At 33.0% G+C, this 23,737-nt stretch overlaps 1 long non-coding RNA gene across 1 annotated transcript; it reads left to right on the top strand.

The window, feature by feature from the left end:
- The first annotated feature begins 19,773 nt into the window (after positions 1-19,773).
- Positions 19,774-20,754, top strand: LOC141632005 (uncharacterized). Its single transcript, XR_012537740.1, has 2 exons — positions 19,774-19,942; positions 20,477-20,754. It is a non-coding gene; the product is annotated as an uncharacterized LOC141632005 (long non-coding RNA).
- The last annotated feature ends 2,983 nt before the right edge of the window (positions 20,755-23,737 follow it).

Here is a 23,737-nt window from a genome sequence, read left to right as displayed (position 1 = left end):
AATATAGTACATCTTTAATATCCGGATTTATGAAGATAAATATACATGATATTAATGTCAAATAAGGAGTCTTATGTTGATAAGATTCATGACTAGTTCAATCGAATTGAACATATTTGATTAATTTCATTTGCTTCCGCTGCCGAATCAATTAAATAGCAAATGATGTATAACGCTTCATATACCTTGAGTATGATGAATTGTTTCAACATCAAATTCAAGTAATAGTTACCAAGTAGCCATATAGATTAATCTTAAGTGCTTGAAGAAGCATTAAGGATGGAAAGCAAAGTGTTTTTTTATGCAATTTTGTGTAAGAGTGTTACACAAATGACAATTGACAATTGAGATTGCGCATGGTTTCCGACAAAACCATAATCAAAACACATGAGGATGGTTAAGATACCATTGTGGCTATGTCATTTAAGAAATAGATTTTCTAGAATCATTCTAGGCAATAAAGAACAATGAGAAATATTTACAACGGAAATTGAGTACACTTGCAATCATGGGATGTGCTAGAAGGATGAGTTCCCCACACTGTGAAAACAGTGGGAGCTATTCTAAGGCTAGAAAGCCTATGTCTTGATTGGATCTCGACACGTACTCAGAAAGTTTTGTAATGCAAATGTATACATTACAAAGGAAAACGAGTATGTGGTAAGGTTGAGTTAGGTACAAGAAGTTGATAAAACCTACTAACCAAAGCCTTCTCATGGGCTTAACATGATGAGTCATGTCATTTCAATTGAATTGAGATGAACAACTACATACATGATCAAAATGGATTATAAGAATATGAAGTAGTAATCAAGTATTGACTACTCATATGATAATCACATTTGTCGTTCGACTTTTTAAAATCTAAAAACTCCTTTTATACTTTGTTACATCCAAACGGGTTGTAGAGACAATATTGAACCCCGTTAAAAAGAACTTGGATTAACATTGTATTCGCCCATAGTCACTTATATGAGGTGACGTCTCGAAGTGACTAGAGTGTGATGCGATTGATGGCAAGTTCAAGTGCCATGGAGTCATATGAGAATGACTAGTCGATCACATAGGCAGACTGTTAAGAACACTTTGTCGGGCCTTATGACCGCTTATAGAGTTCTGGGAAATTTATATAGCCTGGTCGTGGCGAGAGCTACTATAGTATTCTAATGAGTCGATTCTTTTGACTAAAGACTGTTCGCCTAAGATGGCACAGTTTCAGATTAACTTTGATTTGTGTTACTACGACCTTCGTAAATGAGGTCAAATGGGCATATTTTGGGTTATGATTGCTGTGGCTAGTCGAAGGGAATGAGTGCGATAGGAATTGTCCACCCCTAGTCAGGGTTATATCAATATCTCAGGGCCACTCGAGGAGTAATGAACTGGAAATGCGTGGCCACGCTCGGAAGATATCTATGGTAGATAAATCTGGTCAATCAGTTATTCTCCAGATCGAGGAAACCACTCTCGATATGATCACTTGCAAGTACGACCCGATAGACACCTTGCATTGAGTGGGAGATAGTAATAGGACAAGAGAATTAGTGACGCACACTTGCCGAGGACAAGTGAGAGATTGTTGGAATATGTGTCCTTCGACAATAATGCGATCACAACTGTCGATCATGATGATCACATGTTTAAATCTCATTTTAAGAATACATGTGGGATGTAATATTTTACAGTCAACTGGTCCACACATATCGGTAATGATTGGCTGACTAGAGTTTGACATTACTGTCGTGCGACGGTGGTGATCATTTGATCCCCTTAGGTCATACCTAAAGGGTAACACTCTTAATTGATTATTTAATTAATCGTATGACGATACGGGTTAATTAAATTACTTAAAATTGACGGACGTTTTGGAAGTAATATTTACGTATCTCATTATAGTTTGATTAAATAAGATACGGTCTAAGTGATCGAATTGTTTTATTACTTAGATGAAATTATTGTTTAAAAGAAACAATTGCATATGAATGAATTATTTATTATAAATACAAGATGTTGTGATTTATAATTGGTAAATTATTTTGGTACAAGTAATTATGAATTACTAAGTCGATTTTGTACATGGCGTATTTTATTAATGCGTTGATTTTTAATATGTTAAAAATGCATAACAATTTTACATGACTTGTGACATGTGACAAATTGACAAATTGACAAAGATAAAATGGAATCCATTTTATCTCAAATGGACCGAAATATGGGGTGATTTAGGATAAATATTGTGTTGATTAATTAAGTGGAAAACATAATCATTTTACCTAAACCTAGCCATGCACACCTAGTTGCTTTTGTGAAGAGCATCTTGGTCATGCATTGACCACTTCCACCTACTCATAACCGGTTTTCTATGGGTAATTATAGAGAGTTTTTCTCTCTAATTTTCATTCACACATGCAAAATTTTCTAGTGAAAGAAAATTAAAAACTCTCTCTAATTTTATGATAGCTTAGAGAAATAAAATCTCCATATAATCATTCTCTCTTGGCCGATTTTTCAAGAGGACAAAAATAATATTTTGGGTCAATTTTTAGTAAGATTAATATTGTTCTAGATCAAATAATATTAGTCTTTTAAGAGGTTATCTTGGGTATTCATCTTTGGAAGGGATTCTAAGCTTGAATCTTTGTTCATCCATATAAGGAAAGCTCAAGAACAAGTAAGAAGGAGATCTTACTTGTGCCCTTTGATCCGAAATCTTATAGTAAGGAAAACGATTTCTTCACTTGTCTTTTTAGTTTGCATGCATAAGATTTATAATTAATTTTATGACTAAATTAATTTGTAACATATAAGAATATGTTGTATAATGAGATATAGATTTCTAACAATAATAAGAGCTTATAATTTTATTTGCTGCAGGTAATTATGCACTTTATCTCACTAGCTTTAATTATACATTCACTAATGGATTAATTATACACAAAAAAAAAATTTTGAGCATAATTTTTTTTTTTTGGACTGAAACTTTATACAAATGTTACTACACTTTCACTGTTTTAAAAGTGTAATTTCAACGGAAAAAAGTGTAATTTCAACGGAAAAAATTGCGGTTTGACGGATTTTATTTTGAAATTTGAAAATTTGAAGCAAATTTACAATATATTTTGCGTTTTACGAGTGTAACTCAGTTTTTTGACAAATATTATTTTGAATTTTTCCAATTTTAACACAACTCATTGTGAATTGAGTGACTTATAAGTGTAACTTTAGTCTTTTAAAAGTGTAATTTTAGTCCATTAAAGTATAATTTTAATCCATTAAAGTGTAATTTTAGTCCATTAAAGTGTATTTTTAGTCCATTGAGAGTGTATCTTTAGTCCATATTAAAAGTGTAACTTTAGTCCATTAAAGTGTAATTTCAGTCCATTGAGAGTGTAACTTTAGTCCATTGAGACTGTAACTTTTGTCCATATTAAACATGTAACATGAGTCCATTGAGAGTGTAGTCCTTGAGAGTGTAACTTTAATAGATATAAGTGTAACTTTAGTAGAGAAAAATGTAACTTTAATAGAGATAGATGTAACTTTAATAGAGAAATCTGTCATTTTAGTAGAAAAAAAGTGTAATTCTAATAGAAATAAGTGTAACTTTAACTTTAATCGAAAAATGTGTAATTCTAATAGAAATAAGTGTAATTCTAATAGAAATAAGTGTAACTTTAATAGATATAAGTGTAATTTTAATCGAAAAATATGTAATTCTAATAGAAATAAGTGTAACTTTAACTTTAATAGATATAAGTGTAATTTTGATCGAAAAATGTGTAATTCTAATAGAAATAAGTGTAATTCTAATAGAAATACGTGTAACTTTAACTTTAAAAGATATAAGTGTAATTTTGATCAAAAAATGTGTAATTCTAATAGAAATAAGTGTAATTCTAATAGAAATAAGTGTAACTTTAACTTTAAAAGATATAAGTGTAATTTTGATCGAAAAATGTGTAATTCTAATAGAAATAAGTGTAATTCTAATAGAAATAAGTGTAACTTTAACTTTAATAGATATAAGTGTAATTTTAATCGAAAAATGTGTAATTTTAATAGAAAAAAATGTAACTTTCATAAAGATAATTGTACTTTTAATAGATCTAGGTCTAAAAAAAACAAGACAATGAAATGAGAACAAAAATTGAGAAGAGCAAAATAAATTTTTGAAAAAACAAAAAAAAGAGTGAAAATGATAAGAACAAAACACAATAAAATGAGAAGAACAAAAAAAAGAGTAAAATAAGAACAAATAACAACAAATAAAAACAACAATAACTACAACGACACAAAATAAATCAGAAACTAAAAAAAAAATATTAAAACAAACAAAATAACGACAAACACAGTGACAAGAACACCAACAATTTTTTTTTAAAAAAAAAAAAAAAAAAAAAAAAAAAAAAAAAACAACAAATCAAAAACCAAATACACCAAAACCCACTCACTATGTCGATCTATATCGTATATATTAACAAAATTCTGAAAAAACAAAAAAAAGAGTGAAAATGTGAAGAACAAAACACAATAAAATGAGAAGAACAAAAAAAGAGTGAAAATGAGAACAAATAACAACAAATATACTAGATCTCGAAAAAAAAAAAAAAAAAAAAGCAGATCTGATAAGAACGAAAGAAAAAAAAAAGGAGAGAGAGGAGGAGGAGCGGTGGTGGTCGATGGTGGGGGTTGGCAGTGGTAAAACACGGATGGAGGTCGGGGTGGCGGTTGGCAGTGGTGGTCGTGAGAAGAGGATGGCGTTTTGTGTGTGGTTGTTGTAGGTGGCGGCTGGAGTGGGTTTATGTTAGTGATGGTGGTGGTTGGGTGTTCGGCGGTGGGCTGGGTTGCCGGGGTAATGGTCGGGCAGTGGTGGTTGAAGGGGGAGTACTGGTGGTCGGGGTAGTGGAGTGGTGGGGGTGGATGGTGGTGGCCGTGTGGGTGAGGGTGGGTGGTGCCGGTGGGGGTGGGGTGGGGTGGTGAGGAAAATGGGTTATTTTTTTTTATTTTTTAGGTTTTGAATTTTTTGGGTTTTTAGGAGAGGAGAGGTTTTTGAGAGATAAAATGTGTGAAATTATGGGAGATGAGAGAGAAATGAATGTTTGGAAGAGTATATATATATTAGATTAGTAGTTAATTAGGATGAGTTAGTAATTAATTAGTATAGGTAGAGAGAGAGTGGTGAATTAGATTATTAATGACCATTTTGAGTGTTTAATCTCAACCCTCCATCTTCATGATCCAAAGGCTCACAATGAGACTTATGGACTCACACTTAAGGAGGGGACTTATAAGATCTCTACACTATATATATATATATATATATATATATATATATATAGAGTCAGGTTCAGATGAGTCCACAAATTTGGTTGAGTCCATAAGTTCTATTCTTAGCCAATCATTTTCTGACTGTAACTTTATTACTTGATAAGTGTAACTTTAGTCATTTATCACTTTAAAAGGGTATTTTTTACATTTTAAAGTCATTGTGTATATAAAATTTTGAATTTAGAAATTTAATTTATGTAATTTTAACAAAAGAATATGTAATTTTATTGTTTTACGAGTGTAATTTTAGTCGTTTAAGTTGTAACTTTAGTTGTAGGGTGGTTTTATGTAAAAATTTGAATTTATATACTTTTATGAGGGTAACTTTACCCCTTTAAAGTGTAACTTTAGCCGTTAAAGATGTAATTTTAGTTGTATGATGTTTCTAAGAAAAAATTTGAATTTATAATTTTTAAGAGTGTAACTTTACCCTTTTTGAGTGTAATTTTAGTCGTTGAAAGTGTAACTTTAGTTTTATGATATTTCTTAAGTAAAAATTAAAATTACTAATTTTTTAGGGTGTAACTTTACCTCCGTTTTAAGTGTAACTCTAGTTGTTGGAGTCGTAATTTTAGTCGTTAGAATCATAACTTTAGTCGTATGGTGGTTTATATGTAAAAATTTAAATTAATATAATTTTAAATATAACTTTTGTCTTGAAACTTTTGTCCGACTACCTTTAACCACCGACAAAACACCACCATCACTCTCGTCGCCGTACCACAACCACCAACCACCACGCACATCTCACCCTACAACCACCAACGATACCGCCACTTCATCACTGTCCCCACCACCTGACCAGCGACATCAACAACCTACCGCCACCACTCGACATCTCAGATCTGGAAACAAAAAAAAAAAAAAAAAAAAAAAAAAAAAAGAAGGAAAGGAGGCGGCAGACCGTACGGTAAGCAGGAGAAGAGGGATATGAGGAGGGGAAGGGCCGGGCAGGTGGTCAGGGCGGAATGAGAGAGGAGGAAAGGAGAGAGGACGGGGCAGGTGGTGATCGAGGACGGGGTAGGTGGTGGCGGGGCAGGTGAGGGTCGACGTGGTGAGGGCCGGTGAGGGTCGACGTGGTGAGGGCGGCAGTGGTAGGCATGGTGAGGGCGGCAGTGGTAGGCGTGGTGAGGGCAGGGCAGGTGGTGGCGGCGGGGCAGGTGGTGGAGGCGGGTGTTTAGAGAGAAGTGGGAAGAGAATGAAGAGAGAGAGAGAGGAGGGTAGAAAATGTGAGAGTAATTAGGGTTTGGGTGCTTTTATATTCATCCCTTTTTTTCCTTTTAATCTTGACCCTTTATTTTCTTGATCTAATGGCTTAGATTAAGACTTAGGGACTCAACCTAAAAGGGTGGACTTACATGATCCCTTCTATATATATATATATATATATATATATATATATATATATATATATATATATATATATATATATATATATATATATATATATATATTTTGAGTTTAATAACAAATTAAATTTGATAAAGGGAGTGCTTTTAGAGGGAACACATTTCACAGTCCTTATTCTTTCAGTATATTTTCCCGCCTAAAATATATTTTCTAGAATAATGCTTGGTATTTTTAGCATATACTATAGATGTGGACATGATAAGTTATAAATGGATATAATCTTTTGTATTTAAATATTTATAACATTTATTAACTTTTTATGATAAGAAGTTGTGACTAAAAAATATGGTATAAGTAAATATTTGTTAAAATTCATTAACTTTTTATGATAAAAATTTGCAGCTAAAAAATACTCCGTATATTGTTATTAGTAAATATTTGTAAATTAACTTCATTAATTTCTCGGAAAAGAAACAAAAAAAATTCAAAAATAAAAAATACTCATTTTATTACTTCATACGATTTAAATTTTTATTTATTTCTCTAATCAAAATACATTAAGGAGAAACTTGAAAAATAAGTGAATTGTCAATTTAAATTATATAAATAATACACTAAAAAATAAAACTCTATAAATACCGTGCATATAGTGCACTAGGTTTATATTAATAATAACTCTATAAATATCGCGCATTAATTACGCGATCTAAACTAGTTTGTTTATTAATTATTCTTATTTTACGATAGATTAGTGTCCTCTACTTTGTTATTACTACATGTGGTCAGTGAGACCCACTCACGCAATTATGCAAACCACCCTATAATTATAAAACGGATTCGAGCCTAACTTTTATAATAAGTAATATACTCCCTCTATTTCGGTGAATTATTATCTATTTTTTTTACACAAAGACGAATGCATAAGAAATAAACTAGGGTAAAATTGTCTAAGTTTAAATATTTAATATAAAAAATACTTGTCTAAAATAAAAATAAATAACAAATAAATGATGCCCTAAAAATAAAAATAGATAACAATTCACTAAACAGAAGGATTAGTAATATTTATTTTTAGTATTTGGGTAAAATCGTCTTAGTTCAAATATTTAATATTTGCATGCATGAAACTTGACGCCATGTTCAAACTGCAGGTGACTCCTTATGGATGAGTAATTGAGTATACAACTATACTAAAAGTGTTCAATCCTTCATTATTTCCAATACCAATTCACAGATTATATACAAATAGACTTGCCTAGGTTAGCTTATACAATCCCATGATTCAAGCCTAATATCATGGTAGTCAATGCTAAATAAGGGGAGTCAATCACCTAATAAGCTAACTAATAAACAAACTAATATTCCATGCCTAAAATACAGGATACAGAGAATAATACAAAGAATATGTTGCCATATTCTAATACGCCTCCGCAGTCGAAGCGGGAGGAGGCCGGATGCTGAGACTGGATCGGAAGTCATCGAACAAGACTTTGGGAAGTCCTTTAGTAAACACATCCGCGAATTGGTAACGGGAAGGGACGTGGCGAACCTGAACCTCCCCGACAGCAACCTTTTCCCGTACGAAATGAATATCGAGTTCGATATGCTTAGTGCGTTGATGGTTGACGGAATTCTCGGAAAGGTAAATGGCAGAAACGTTGTCACAATATATTAGAGTGGCTCTGCGAATAGGACAACGTAGTTCAAGTAGCAAATTGCGCACCCAACAGGACTCGGCGACGGCATTAGCGACACCTCTGTACTCGGCCTCCGCGCTGGAACGAGACAAGGTGGGCTGGCGTTTTGAAGACCATGAGATGAGATTGTTGCCGAGATATACACAGTAACCGGAGGTAGACCGTCGGGAGTCGGGACATCCTCCCCAATCAGCATCACTATACACGGTAAGCTTGGAGGTGGAGGATTCCATTAAATGAAGCCCGTAATGAGAAGTACCCTTTAAATATCGGATAATACGTTTGAGGGCACCAAAATGAGCTTCCCGAGGATCATGCATAAATAGGCAGATTTGTTGCACGGCATAGGATATGTCGGGGCGAGTGAAGGTTAAATATTGTAGGGCACCAGCTAGACTCCGGTATAGCGTGGGATTCGAAACAGGGGCACCAGATGATGCGCTTAGTTTTGCGTTCGTATCAACTGGTGTTTGAGCTGGTTTGCAATTAGTCATGTTGGCGCGGGAAATAATATCCTCTGCATATTTGTGTTGGTGTAGGAATAGTCCTTTGGAGTGACGAACCGCAGAGACACCGAGGAAGAAATTAAGAGGTCCAAGATCTGTCATGGCAAATTCGGAGCGGAGATGACCCATAATCTGTACTCAAAGAGCATCAGTAGATGTGGCTAAAATAATATCATCCACATACAATAATAAATAAGCAATGTTAGCACCATCATGAAAAATAAAAAGGGAAGTGTCTGATTTGCTGTTTTGAAACCCAATGCTTGAAACATAATTAGCAAATCGTTGGTACCATGCACGTTGTGCTTGCTTGAGACCGTATAAAGATTTTTTGAGAAGGCAGACATGGTCCGGATGCTTTTTGTCCCGAAAACCAGGTGGCTGGTACATATAGACGGTTTCAGCCAGGTGACCATGTAAGAAGGCATTCTTCACATCCAACTGTCGAATAGACTACTTTTTAGAGACTGCGAGACTTAGGACAGTTCGGATTGTTGTGGGTTTTACCACAGGACTAAAGGTATCGTCACAGTCGACTCCCACCTGTTGTGACCTGCCATTGACAACCAAACGAGCTTTGTATCGCTCTAAATCACCATTAGCTTTGAATTTATGCTTAAACAACCATAGACAACGAGTTATATTGACATCGGGGGGTTGGGGCACAAGAATCCATGTCTTATTCTTAATGAGTGCATCATATTCGTCTTTCATGGCATGATTCCAATGCGGGTCATTAAGTGCATCAATTGGGTTCTTGGGGATGGGAGAAAGAGTGGTTGTGGTGCATAAGTCGAACATGGATTTGGGCTTGAAAAGCTTGGGATCGTCTCACTAATATTTTCAATGACAACAAGAATTCCCGAGCCAGGATGTTGGAACAACAGTTCACCAATATCCATATGGATAATTACCCAAATGTGTCGTCATATTGTCAAGCTCTAAAAATGATCGCAGATCAGTTGGCTAATGTTGGGGCACCCGTTTCCGAAACACGACTTGTCCTCCAACTCGTCACGCACTTGTCTGATGGGTACGATGGTGTCGCCACCATCATCCAGCAAAGCGACCCTCTGCCTCCCTTCTATAAGGCTCGCTCCATGCTCACCCTCGAAGAGACCCGTCGTGCTAAGTCCACTTTGACGCCACGCCATGGTCATCTCGACGATCGAGTCGCAATCATTCTTTTTATTATCACCTAATAAGCTAACTAATAAACAAACTAATATTCCATGCCTAAAATACAGGCTACAGAGAATAATACAAAGAATATGTTGCCATATTCTAATATATACAAGCATTCAATTATTAAACCACGAGATACACACCCCAACCGAGTCGCAATCATTCTTTTTATTTTTTTGTTTTCTTTCCTCTCTAATTCAAATAAAATTTATTAGAGATAAGCACAAATTTTGTTACTCGGTAAGACAAGATGAATATATAATTTAAATTGACAATTATATATCGGTAAAATCGTCTTAGTTCAAATATATATAATTTTTTTACCCAAAATAAACCGACTCGCTTGACCCAAAATGGACCCGACCAACAAACGCGAAACAAACCTGAAACTCGAAATGACCCGTCCTGACCCGAAATCAATGAGAGACCCGAAGTGACCCCCACCCGAATTAGCCCAACCCAAACGCAACCCAATAACCCGTTTTGCCAGGTCTACAGTTTATAAAACGCGCATTAATTGTGTGGGATCTAAACTAATTTGTTTATTAATTATTCTTATTTTACGATAGATTAGTGTCCCGCCCCTACATTGATTTTGTTATTACTACGTGTGGTCACTAAGTCCCACTCATGCAATTATGCAAACCACCCTATAATTATAATAAAACGGATTCGAGCCTAACTTTTATAATAAATAAGTAATAGTCTCTCCTTTTCGATGAATTATTATCTATTCTTTTACACAAAAACCAATGCATGTTAAATAAGCTATTAGAGAATATAAATATATTGAGATATAAAAATAGATAAATAAATAATGTACCCAAAAATAAAAATAGATAACAATTCACCGAATAAAGGGAGTAGTAATATTTATTTTAGTATTAAGGTAAAATCGTCTTAGTTCAAATATTTAATATTGATTTGCATGAAACTCGACGCCATGTTGACTCCTTATAGTTGAGTATATACAACTATACAAGCATTCAATTATTAAACCACGAGATACACCCCAACCGAGTCGCAATCATTCTTTTTATTTTTTTATTTTTTTTCCTCTCTAATTCAAATAAAATTTATTAGAGATAAGCACAAATTTTGTTACTCGGTAAGACTAGATGGATATATAGAGAGTAGTTAGTCTTGTTTGCGACTGTATTATTAGCTATTTTAACTATAAGAAGGATCAAATATCATCTCACGTGTATATAAGATAAATGTTGCTTTTTCCAATGCATTGTGTCAAGACGGTGTTCGAGACATTATGTATTTAGCATTTTAAATTGTATCTACATCGTATACAATTAACCTCATTAATTCCTCGGAAAAAAAAAAAACAAAAAAAATTCAAAAAAAATACTCATTTTATTACTTCTTACGATTTAAATTTTTATTTATTTCTCTAATCAAAATACATTAAGGAGAAACATGAAAAATAAGTGAATTGTCAATTTAAATTATAGGGATATTTTACATGGTATCCCTAAACTTTTTGACTTTCTACGTGGTATCCCTACGCTTTTTAAAATATACATGGTACCCCTAATTGTTATCATTATCACCAAGTGTATCCCTAAACTTTATTTTCCGTCAATTAAACTCAGTTTTAGACATTAAGTAATGACATGGACGCGTAACCAAGCTTGTCATTTATTATCCCATGACATATGCACTCTATTAGGGTCAATATCCATCTCGATCCCAATATTTATTGATATATATGGGCTAAAAAAAATTGTGTGGGAAATTTATTGATACCATGCCAAATTATCAGTCCAAAGATTGATATTGAGTTTAATAGAGTCCTTATGTCATGGGATGATAAATGACAAGTTTGGTTACGCGTCCAAGTAATCACTTAACGCCTAAAACTGAGTTTAATTGACGGAAAATTAAGTTTAGGGGTACACATGGTGATAATGACAACAATTAGGGGTACCATTTATGTTTTAAAAAGTGTAGGGGTACCATGTAGAAAGTCAAAAAATTGAGGGTTACCATGTAGAATATCCCTAAATTATATAAATAATACACTAAAAAATAAAACTCTATAAATACCGTGCATATATTGCACTAGGTTTATATTAATTTTTTTTTTGCTTGTTTAAGAGATGAGAACCCTTACCACTCACACCAGCCAACTTTGGTTTTAAGTTTATATTAATAATAATTCTATAAATACCGCGCATTTATTAGGCAATCTAAACTAGTTTATTTATTAATTATTCTTATTTTACGATAGATTAGTGTCCTCTACTTTGTTATTACTACATGTGGTCAGTGAGACCCACTCACGCAATTATGCAAACCACCCTATAATTATAAAACGGATTCGAGCCTAACTTTTATAATAAGTAATATACTCCCTCTATTTCGGTGAATTATTATCTATTTTTTTTACACAAAGACGAATGCATAAGAAATAAACTAGGGTAAAATTGTCTAAGTTTAAATATTTAATATAAAAAATACTTGTCTAAAATAAAAATAGATAACAAAAAAATGATGCCCTAAAAATAAAAATAGATAACAATTCACTAAACAGAAGGAATAGTAAAGTAATATTTATTTTTAGTATTAGGATAAAATCGTCCAATGAGTAGATTATACAACCTGTTGTATGCAGCTGTATGATGTTGAATCCGAGCTGTGTACTAAAGTTTTCGAGTTTTGTTTAAAAGAATCTGAGCTATGCCGTAAAGTTTTTGAACTCACACACTTAAACATAAAAAAAAATAAACTCTTACAAAACTTAGAAAAATTACACATAAGCTCGGATTAATGTATAGGGTTGTACAATGCTCATTATACAACTGGTTGTATAGTAGTATTTGTGAAAATCATCTTAGTTCAAATATTTAATATTTGTGTTGCATGAAACTTGACGCCATGTTCAAACTGCAGGTGACTCCTTATGGATGAGTAATTGAGTATACAACTATACAAGCATTCAATTATTAAACCACGAGATACACCCCAACCGAGTCGCAATCATTCTTTTTATTTTTTCGGTCCGTTTTTCTTAAGACTATTGCTTTTGGTCTGAAATAAGACGGGTAACATGTCATCATTTTACAATAAAATGTTGTTATTTTTTTATAACATGTATTGTTCACATCATTTTCAGGGTAAAAAATGACACCTCTAGTCATAACATTTTGTGAATTAATTGGTTACATTTTCTTAAAAAATGGCAACATTTTATCCGTCTGACAAATAAGACCAAAAGAGACCCGAAGTGACCCCCACCCGAATTAGCCCAACCCAAACGCAACCCGATAACCCGTTTTGCGAGGTCTACAGTTTATAAAACGCGAGGTCTATAGATTAGTGTCCCCTACATTGATTTTGTTATTACTACTCGTGGTCACTAAGTCCCACTCATGCAATTATGCAAACCACCCTATAATTATAATAATCAATTGGTCTCCCTTGTGACGGGTTACCATTTGTGGCGGATATTTTGTGAGAGAAAATGGTAACAAAATGGGTTAGTGGAGAAAGGGGACCACATGAATAGTGTTGCAGAGAGAGAAAAAGTGGGTACATTGTGAGGTAAAATGGTATCCGTCACAAGCTTGTGACGGATATGTCATGTCTTCAATGAGAATTTGTGTATAATAAAACGGATTCGAGCCTAACTTTTATAATAAATAAGTACTCCATTTCGGTGAATTATTATCTATTTTTTTACACAAAAACCAATGCATGTGAAATAAGCTATTAGAGAATCTTATCTATATTAATACAAAAGACAATACTCAATTCTCGGCGCGCCACGTCATTAATGCGGTTTTTTTTCTAGAAATTCATGTTATGGTGGTACCCGTGAGTGTGCAATGTATTTATTTCTTGATTTCCGTCTTTTAAAACATGCGATAAATTAAATCTTACAACAAATTCTATGAAATAATATTATGAAAAAATTCTATGAATTAATATTATGAAATAATTTTATACATTCCGTGTAAATAAAATTAATAACATATACTGAGAATGAATTATAAATGCGAGTAAATGAAATTGAATTACATAATTTTTAAAACAAAATTACATAATAATAAAATTACATAATTTCAAGAAGGAATAACATTTAAATACTGGTTCGAACATAAAACGCAAATGAATTACATACATATGTTAAAGTTGATTATATTAGATTATATTTCTTTTATCCGGATGTAAAATTTTTTATGTATGCAATTTTTATTTACAAGAGTAGATTACGTTATTTCCTTATAAACCAGTGTATGTGAACACGTGTTTGTAACAAATTTAAATATAAATTATGTAGATCGTAGATTTAGACTAACCAGATAAGTACAATAGAAATGCAAAAACAAATATACATCTAAAAACATTAATACTGGCCCAAATACATACCCGTGCAATTTTGCACGAGTTTAAAACTAGTATAGATATATTGAGATATAAAAATAGATAAATAAATAATGTACCCAAAAATCCTATTTATTAAAAGAACAACCACAAAGCTGATGTGTCAGCCTGTGGTTAAAAGTTCAATTTATTTTATTTTATTTGAATGCGAGTAAATGAAATTGAATTACATAATTTTTAAAACAAAATTACATAATAATAAAATTACATAATTTCAAAAAGGAATATTTATATACTGGATCGAACATAAAACGCAAATGAATTACATAATGTTGTTATGTAAAAAGGAATTAACCTTGTATAATGTTGTTACATAATTTTAAAAAGGAATTAACCTTGTATAATGTTGTTGATCAAAGTACTTATAACAAAACTTCCCACTAAAAAAAAACCAAACAAACAAACAAATGAAACACCCTAAAGTGGGATGGGTAAACAAGTGACCCGGACAAAGAATTATTTACTTATTTTTTTAAGTTATTTTAATTAAAAGTAAACATAATAAATTTTGATCAAATAAACTTCTGGTCAAATAAGCTATCCAAAATACTTTACCAAACATAGCCTAAGACTGAGAAATTATTTGCATTCATTGAAAAATGAGCAATTTTAACACATGATTTTAGGGTAGATTGAAGAGTTTAGGGTAAAGGATTTAAGCATATGCACCTTCCGTAAGATGTGAACGTGCAGGGTCCCATTTTTTCGTTTGTCTTATTTCAGTTATATTAATTTGTACAGAATGAGAAACGGGCCAAAATTCTCATTTTAAACATGCACGGGTCACAATTTTTATTTTGTCCTATTTTACTAATTTTAATTTATACATAATGAGAAACGGGTTAAAATTCTCATTTTTAACGTGCACGGGTAAAAAAAATTCAGTTTGTCCCGTGCACGAGTTTGGCTAAAAGAAAAACACGTTAAACAATATGCACGGGTCTACAAATATTTAGACCCGTGCATTTTTACTAACTATGTGTTATTTTTTATCTGAATTATTTTGTTCTATACACAATATATATTTCGGCTTCTATAAAGTCGCTTGGGGAATAAGACAAAGTAGAAACTCCAATTTAGCTAATATGAGAACAGATCGTTCTACTACAACAACTCGACCAATTGACCTTAATGCATCATTACGCAAATTGTAAACGGAATTTATAATTCAAGTCTAGAAACTTAAAGAAGACTTCATAACTCAACTCTTACATTTATAATTTAGAATTGTTTAGAAGGAGAAGAGAATTTTAAATTATAAATATTATTGTTGAGGTTGAGATACAAAATGAGTTATTTACATTTTAAAACAATTAAACGGGTGTAAAAATTAAACGGGTGTAAAAATCGGGGATGAAAAAAATTAAACAGTTTTTAAAACAATTAAACGGTTTAAACTGTTTAAATACTAGCCATAGTTGGTACGAGTTATTTATTTTTACAACCTAGTAATGGTTAGCCTCTTGTATTTTTTTCATAATCGCATTCCGCCGCCAAAATTCTAACATGGTATCAGAGCCCATGGTTGTCAAATCTGGGCGATGATATTACGATCCTACCTCCTCCGTTCCATAAAAAAATCAAATCAAATCAAAAAAAAAAAAAAAAAAAAAAAAATCATTTGCTTCCTACATTATTGATAGAAAAAAATACTCTTCCCACACGCAAAAAACAAAAATGGGCAAAAACGCCCGAATGAAATTGTTAATGGTCATGAGCCGGAGATTTCATTCAAAGCAATAGGGTAGCGAAAAAAGCTAACCCGAAATCCGGCATAAAAAAAAAAAAAAAAAAAACAAAGAAACTGACCCGATGAGGGTAACCAAAAAGAAGGGTTAACACGACTTCCGGATAGCGAAAGAGCTATACCGATGAGGGTAGCACAAGAGGCTAACCCGAATTCAACAAGGGTGACAAAAATACAAAAAAAAAATGTCAACCCAAAAACATCAAGGGCATAGACCCAACAAACACAAGCAAGAAAGGGCATCGACCCTGCAAGAAAATGGGGCGAAAAGATCCCACACAAGCAAATTTAAAACACAAAAACAAGTAAAAACAAATAACTTAAGGGGAGAGTGCAACATCAAAATCCGGAACGAGGAGTGATGCGAAAGCTTAAAAATGAAACAGATTCATACAAGATAATTCAACAAGAGCAAAAGGGAAGCAAAACAGATCCGAAGGAGAAGCAATGTCGGAGAAGGTGCAAGTTATCAAGTTACAACAAAACAATGGTGCAACAAGAAAAAACAAGGCACACGAAAATTCAAGATTAGGGGGAGCTACTATAATCAATTTTCGAATTCAATGAAACAAGAATTTTCAGATTAAGGGGAAGTGTTAAAAATATTAATCTAGAAAATTGTTTTATTATCTAGTGAAGTCTTATAGTATGTAATAATATCATGCATACAAAGAACAATCTAGAAATGTAATAATCGATGTGGTAAGCAATTGTGTTCTAGAAAAATCATACAATGTTGGTAACATATGTTAGCCGACATAGAGATGTATAAATAGCCATCAACTTCATGTAAGATGTGTGTAGTCCATGAGCTCTAACAAAGGAGCTTATAGGTCTCACCAACATCGTCTCCCCCAAATATCACACATTCAACATATAAATAAAAATCATCCATGTTGGAAATATCGTATCCACTGCATTCCGCTGCCAAAATTCTAACATGTGTCCGGTTAGGTTATTGATTGTTACGCACCAAAAATATTAGGAGTCAACAAAACTGCTCTTGTACATGCGACAATTGATAGATGATTCTGGTTTCTCTTATACGGTTCTTTATTATTGTAGGGAAAGTTGTACATGATCATGGAAATTTGCCGTGGGTTCGACCAGATCTTTAAAGAGCATCTTGATGGAGTGTATGTTGATGTTTAGTTTATAACTGTAACATTGATAAACTATCGTTTTCCTTTGGCGGGCAGAGCTTTTCAAAATTGCTTCTAATCTTTATGCCAATATTTCTACCTCTATAGCCTGCCTGGTGATGACAAAATTTATGGAGTGTTTGATAATCAGCTGGAATTCTAAAAAGGTTGCAATTTGACAAGCATCTTTCCATGGACAATGTGCAGAAAATCATTACTGAAGCTGATGGATCGATACCAACCTCACCTTCTTGCTCTTGAACAAGGGTATAGGCGCCTGATAAATGATACTCCCTCCAATTTCCTATTATCTTCCCTCTTTCCTTTTTCACACAAGTTTAATTATCTTCCCTCTTTCCTTTTTTTGGTAAGTTTCATTCATTTTTTATTAATTTCTCTCTCCTAAAAAATCAACAACTCCCATTACTTTATCTATTCTTTATTCATTATTCATTCTTTATTATTTTCTCTCCCCTATAAACTTCACAACTTAGAATACTTTATTCTACTTTATTCTTTCTTTCTTCCCCTTTCTTATTTTTTGTGCCCAAAAGAAAGGGGAAGATAATTAGAAATTGGAAGGAGTAGTTGTTAATTGGATAACGTATTCTAAAATCGTATTTTGATTTTTGGATGATATCAAGTTAGGCTTAGGTTATGTTTTAATTGGGTGTTAATGAATTGAGTTGATACTTATGTAAGCCTTTTGTAATGACAAATTTTATTTTCAATAATATATATGCTATTATTTTATATGTTTTGTCCTTTTAAAGTAATTACTTTTATTTTATACAAAAACAAATAAGCAAAAAGCTCTAAAAAAACGTCACGTTTATCAATGAACTATTAATATTATTAAATGATAAAAGAAAAAAAATGAGGATCTCAAAATTTATCAATGGGGCTTAGATGGCGTTTATAAATCCATTTACCAGCATATACAGGAAATGCCATTAGGACTTTTAACGACATTGGATCTCGCGGCATTTAATCAAATGCTGCTATTGTTTGTCGCGGCATTTACATATGCCACTAGAAGTGAAATTAAACGCCGCTATAGATACACTATGTTGTAGTGGTTTTATTTTCTGTGTATGTTGTCTTCTTTAACCCTTTCTTCTATCTTTGGTCAAGATACAAAAAATTCACAGGTCGAGTACGACATATTAAGATATTAGCCTTCCCATGCAAAAACTACTTAAAAAAAAATACTATCAAAATCAGACATAGTTATAAGCTTGTGACGGGGAATGTGGAAAATTGCACGGTTTTTAGTGTCGTGGGGTGGGGGTGTCGTGGTGGAGGTGGTAGTAGCGGGGAATGTGGTGGTAGAAGCGGGGGGAGTTTTTTCTCATAATCACAAATAGGGGTGGTGTTATATGACCTAGTTAGGTAATTTTGTTGTTTTTCTTAATTCCTTTCCTCAATTAAAGGGGAAGAAAACCGCGACTAAGAGGGAGTATTATGCTACGGTCTACACTATTAGCTTTTCAATTTTAACCAAAAACACTCATGCAACAATAATGTACTCTCACTCCTCATCTTATTCTCTTTGGTCAATTTTCGTTCTTTAAAACTAATTACAAACTTATCAAAAGTGATCTCTTTAGAGGCAAAAAGAATTCAAATTATTATATTTTGGTTTTGGAATTCAGCCACGTCTCAATTGCATATATATCAATTCTTATATCATACACCCATGTGTAGGATACTCTATACTCCCCCACTCCCCACTCATCCTCAACTTCCTCCTTTTCTTTTTCTTTTTTTTTTTAAAAAAACAAAAATTTAACTTCCAATTATAAGAAGTAGTCACCACTATCATATTCAATTTTAGTGTTTTGTGTTTGTAGTGATGCATTCACGATATGACACTATCATATTCACTTTAATTTTAATGAATATGACAATGTTGTATAATGAATATGCGCTTTATAGTGTGATATTCACAATATAACACTATTATATTCACTTTTAGTTTAGTGAATATGACAGTGTAGTTTGATGAATATGTATTATGTAGTGTGATATTCATCTCATGCTTCTATTATATTCACTTTTAGTTTCTCAATATGGTTTTATAGTTTAGTGAATATGACTCTATTTGTTCAAATATATTGAACAATGACGATCTTGAACGTTTTATTCCATATCAAAACCGCATAATACAAAATAATTTAAAGGAATAAAAATAATTATGTGATATGATATGAATATGTCAGTTACGTGATGTGAATATATGAGAAAAATTAAAATAAATAACAAAATATATCAAATATGATCTCTATTCGTAGAGAAATAAAAATTATGAATAATGATATATTTTTTATAATTTATTAAATTTAATAACTATTTATTATAAGAAAAATTTAAAGAAGAGAGTACCATGCACCATACTCCTGGATACATGGTATAATTTACCCATATATATAGAGAACAATAAGTGAAGGTTAGGAGTACAAATCAAACTAACAATAACAATAACAAAAACAAAGTCTTTAGCGTTGAGAGAAAATGGCTGCTATTTCTACACAAGATAATTTGCTTATCCGTGCATTTCCTCGTGAATTTCCAGTGCCACCTTCTCAGGTATCTATCTACTCCATTTGATAAGGTTAACTAGTTTTAAAACCCGTGAAACTCACTTTTACGGAATGCTAATGATTAGAAACTTATTATCACCTCAAATTCTCAATAATCTAGAACAAGCTAAGTAATACTACTCGTAATAATCGCCATTTTAATTACCAAAACAACAATTCCGAATAAAAAGATACCAAATTTAATCATTAAACCTAATTTATTTGTGATTGAACTGGTTCAACCAAGTTAATTCCATACGTTTATATGACAGTTTATTTTAATACGAGTACTAATTAAGTCAATTTATCATTATCACCTCAATATTCCCCCAACAATTTATCTAACGTTTCCCATTAAACAAGCATAAGGACGAAAGTAATAAATAATTATAGGAAGAATTGAAAAAACTAAGTAATAGTGTAACTATTTAATTTGACCCCTTGTTTATTGCGAGATTTAAACAAATGACTTAAGACGAAAAAATATAATTATTAAATTGAAGCTGCCTGAATATATCTCGTGTGCATGGTGTGTTTTCAGGTGTCGGCGGATGGAGATGATGCTTCTGTACCTGTGTAGCATGCATCCAAGTGGTTTCATGTTCGGCCTTTAGATTAATCGTTGTGTAGAAGATCTTGATGCTACGTACCGTTTGCGTGTTTCTTTACTTTATCGTCGTCATGGGTCCATCTTCAGTTATGTTTCTCATGTTTGTAAATTAAATAATGTGTTTAAGTGTTTTTTTTCCAGTTTTATGTACGTTATCAACATCAAGATCTTGAATAAAATCTAGAGGCCAGTTGTGGGTTTTTACAATCTGCGTTATGTCGTCTAGCTACTTTGACCATTTATTCTATGTTCGTCAAGATTTAAAAAAAAAAAAAAAAACACCAAATTCAATAACAGTATAAAATCCAAATTCAAATGAAGGAGAAAAACCGAAATTTATTTTTAAAGACCCAAATTCAATAACTGCGTGTGGTGGTGAGAAGTGGGCGAGAGGTTTTGATTGTCTTTAAGTCCCTAAGAGGGGCAAGTCGGAGTGGTGGAGGACTTGGAGGAGGTTGATCGATTGGTGGTAGGCGGGAGGGCTGGGTGGGTTGGTGGTAAAGTAATGTGTTTTTCATTTCCTTTTTGAAGGAATCTATTAGGAGGTTGATATGTGTATCCCTCTTAATAACACGGGTTAAGCAATATGAATATACTGTATAAGACTAAACAGAGTCTAGTTACATGGAGTCTAGTTAGGCCTTGTTCTTTTGGACTTAAAGTCACTTAACTTAAGTTCACTTCAAATCCTATAAGTTCAATTCAGATAAGATCCTATAAGTTCGATTCGATTCGATCCTATAAGTTCGATTCGATTCGGATCCTATAAGTTCGATTCGATTCGATCCTATAAGTTAAGTTCAGTAGTACAGTTCAGATCCTATAAGTTCAGTTCAGATCCTATAAATTCAGATCTTATAAATTCAGTTTAGAAAAATAATTTACGGAGTATTATTTTTAAGAACCGACGCAAAAATATTTGACGTTATTAATTATTCGATACATATATACATTATTATTTTCAAAACAAAATTATCACTCTTCTCATTATTTTTTATCGTAATGTAACCGTGGTATAATGTATGAACAAACCAATGTATATATAAAGCGGAAAAATGTTATTATTTTACGTTGTGTTTTAGACTATATTTTCTTATGAGTGTTCTCTTTTGGCTGCCCACTAATTTCATGTAAAATTTTTGTTTAATCTCACTAAAAGTTTGCATTTTTATAATAATAATAATAATAATAATAATAATAATAATAATAATAATAATAATAATAATAATAATAATAATAATAATAATAATAATAATAATAATCAAAAGTTGCGGTTTATAAAAAAACAAAAAAATAATAATAAAAATAACAACAAGAATAAGAACAAGACCAATAATAATAATAATAATAATAATAATAATAATAATAATAATAATAATAATAATAATAATAATAATAATAATAATAATAATAATAATAATAATAAGCGACTGAGCGGTTTGATCCGACCAATAATAATAATATTAATAATAATAATAATAAAAGTTTGATCCGACCTCTCTCTTTCTAACTTCTCTATCTAAAATTCTCTGAAAACAAAGCGACTGAGTGGTTTCATTCATCTACCGCCGCTATGCCGAGGGGCCGGCCGCCCAAAATTCAGGCCACCGCTCGTCAACCACGCCCATCTGAATCTGTTGCGGAGGAGTCCATACGTGAGGAGGCTTCTTCAAGCAGAACTCCGGGTACTGTAAATTTGGGGGATTTTGTAAACCTAAATTTGCCAAAATCAGGTCAATTGAATTTGTCCCTTAACAAGAATGCTCAGGGGCTGGGCTCTGGTTCTCCTGTCCTTGCTTCTGGCTCGAAGGATAAGGCTACTCCGACAAACCCTAAAACTGGTTCGAAGGAGAAAAGTTCGAATTTGGGGGTGAACCCTCCTGCTGCTGCGAGTGGTCCGACTGATGTTCCTGCTCGTCAACCATACTCAAAGGTTCTTAAGACTTCTGGAAAAGGTATGTCTCTCTCCTTTGTCAAAGCATCGTTGGGTGAGGTTGTGATAGAGGAGCAGGATATTGCGGAAGAAGTGGATTACTGGAGTAGTACCTTGGTAGGGACGGTAATGGGACGTAAAACTTCGATTGTCGAATTGAATACTCTGGTTGCGAAACACTGGAACCATATCACAACACCAGAGATTCTATATTTTTCTAAGGGTTGGTATTATTTTCGATTTTTGTCTAAGGAGGATATGGTTAGCATTCAGTCTCAGTCTTGGAATCTTAATGGCTTTCCTTTAGTCTTTAAATCCTGGTCTCCCACTGTTGCTGAGGAATTGAATGTGGTTACTACTGTGCCTATTTGGGTTTTGTTCCCTAACTTGGACCCTTGTTTCTGGTCCCAGGCAGCACTGAGTAAGGTTGCTAGCTTTGTGGGTAAGCCAATCTGTGCGGATGAAACTACTACTAATAAAAGTAAGATTGCATTTGCTAGAATACTTGTTGAGGTCGATATTTCTAAGGAATTACCAAAGGCTATGTCTCTGCATACACCTTATCGTGGAAAAATTTTGCAGAAAATTGTTTATGAATGGGTGCCTTACTTCTGTCAGATTTGTAAGAAGGTGGGACATTCTAAGGAAAAGTGTAATAAGAATTCCTCTAACAAGGTTTATAAGCCTATTCAGAAGGAAGCAGCCCCTCCCAGCAATACCCCTGCCCCTAAAACGCCCCTGAAACAGCCAGATAAGGATGGGTTTACAGAGGTCCACACAAAAACTAGGTCTGTGCAAATTGACGAACCTGTATCCACTGCAATTGAGAACAAGTTCACTATGCTTAATTCAGAGGTAGTGGAACCTGTGATAGTTTGTTTGGGTGTTGATCATGAGACTGTCCATGTGGAATTTGAGTCTGGTGGGCCATCACCCCCTCTCTCGCCCCAATAATCATTTCCTCCTGGAATGTGAGGGGATGAATGACCCTCTAAAACAAAAGAGGAGGTTTTAGAATTCCTGAAAAGGAATAGAGTGGAATGTGGTGCAATTATTGAAACTCACATTAAAGAAAGATTTGTTAAGATTACTCATAGGAAGTTGTTTGGTAATTACTCTTTGGTCACTAACTACTTTTCTCATCCTGGAGGAAGGATTTGGATCCTTTGGAATCCTGGCTTACTTAAATTAGAGGTCCTTGAGCGGGGAGCACAATTCATTCACTGCTCTCTTCTTCATTATGCTACTCAGCACAAATT

This window comes from Silene latifolia, chromosome 2 (assembly GCF_048544455.1).
Source record: "Silene latifolia isolate original U9 population chromosome 2, ASM4854445v1, whole genome shotgun sequence".
Lineage (NCBI taxonomy): Eukaryota > Viridiplantae > Streptophyta > Magnoliopsida > Caryophyllales > Caryophyllaceae > Silene > Silene latifolia.
Note: the sequence above shows the minus strand (reverse complement) of the source record. Positions and strands in the feature narration are given on the sequence as shown.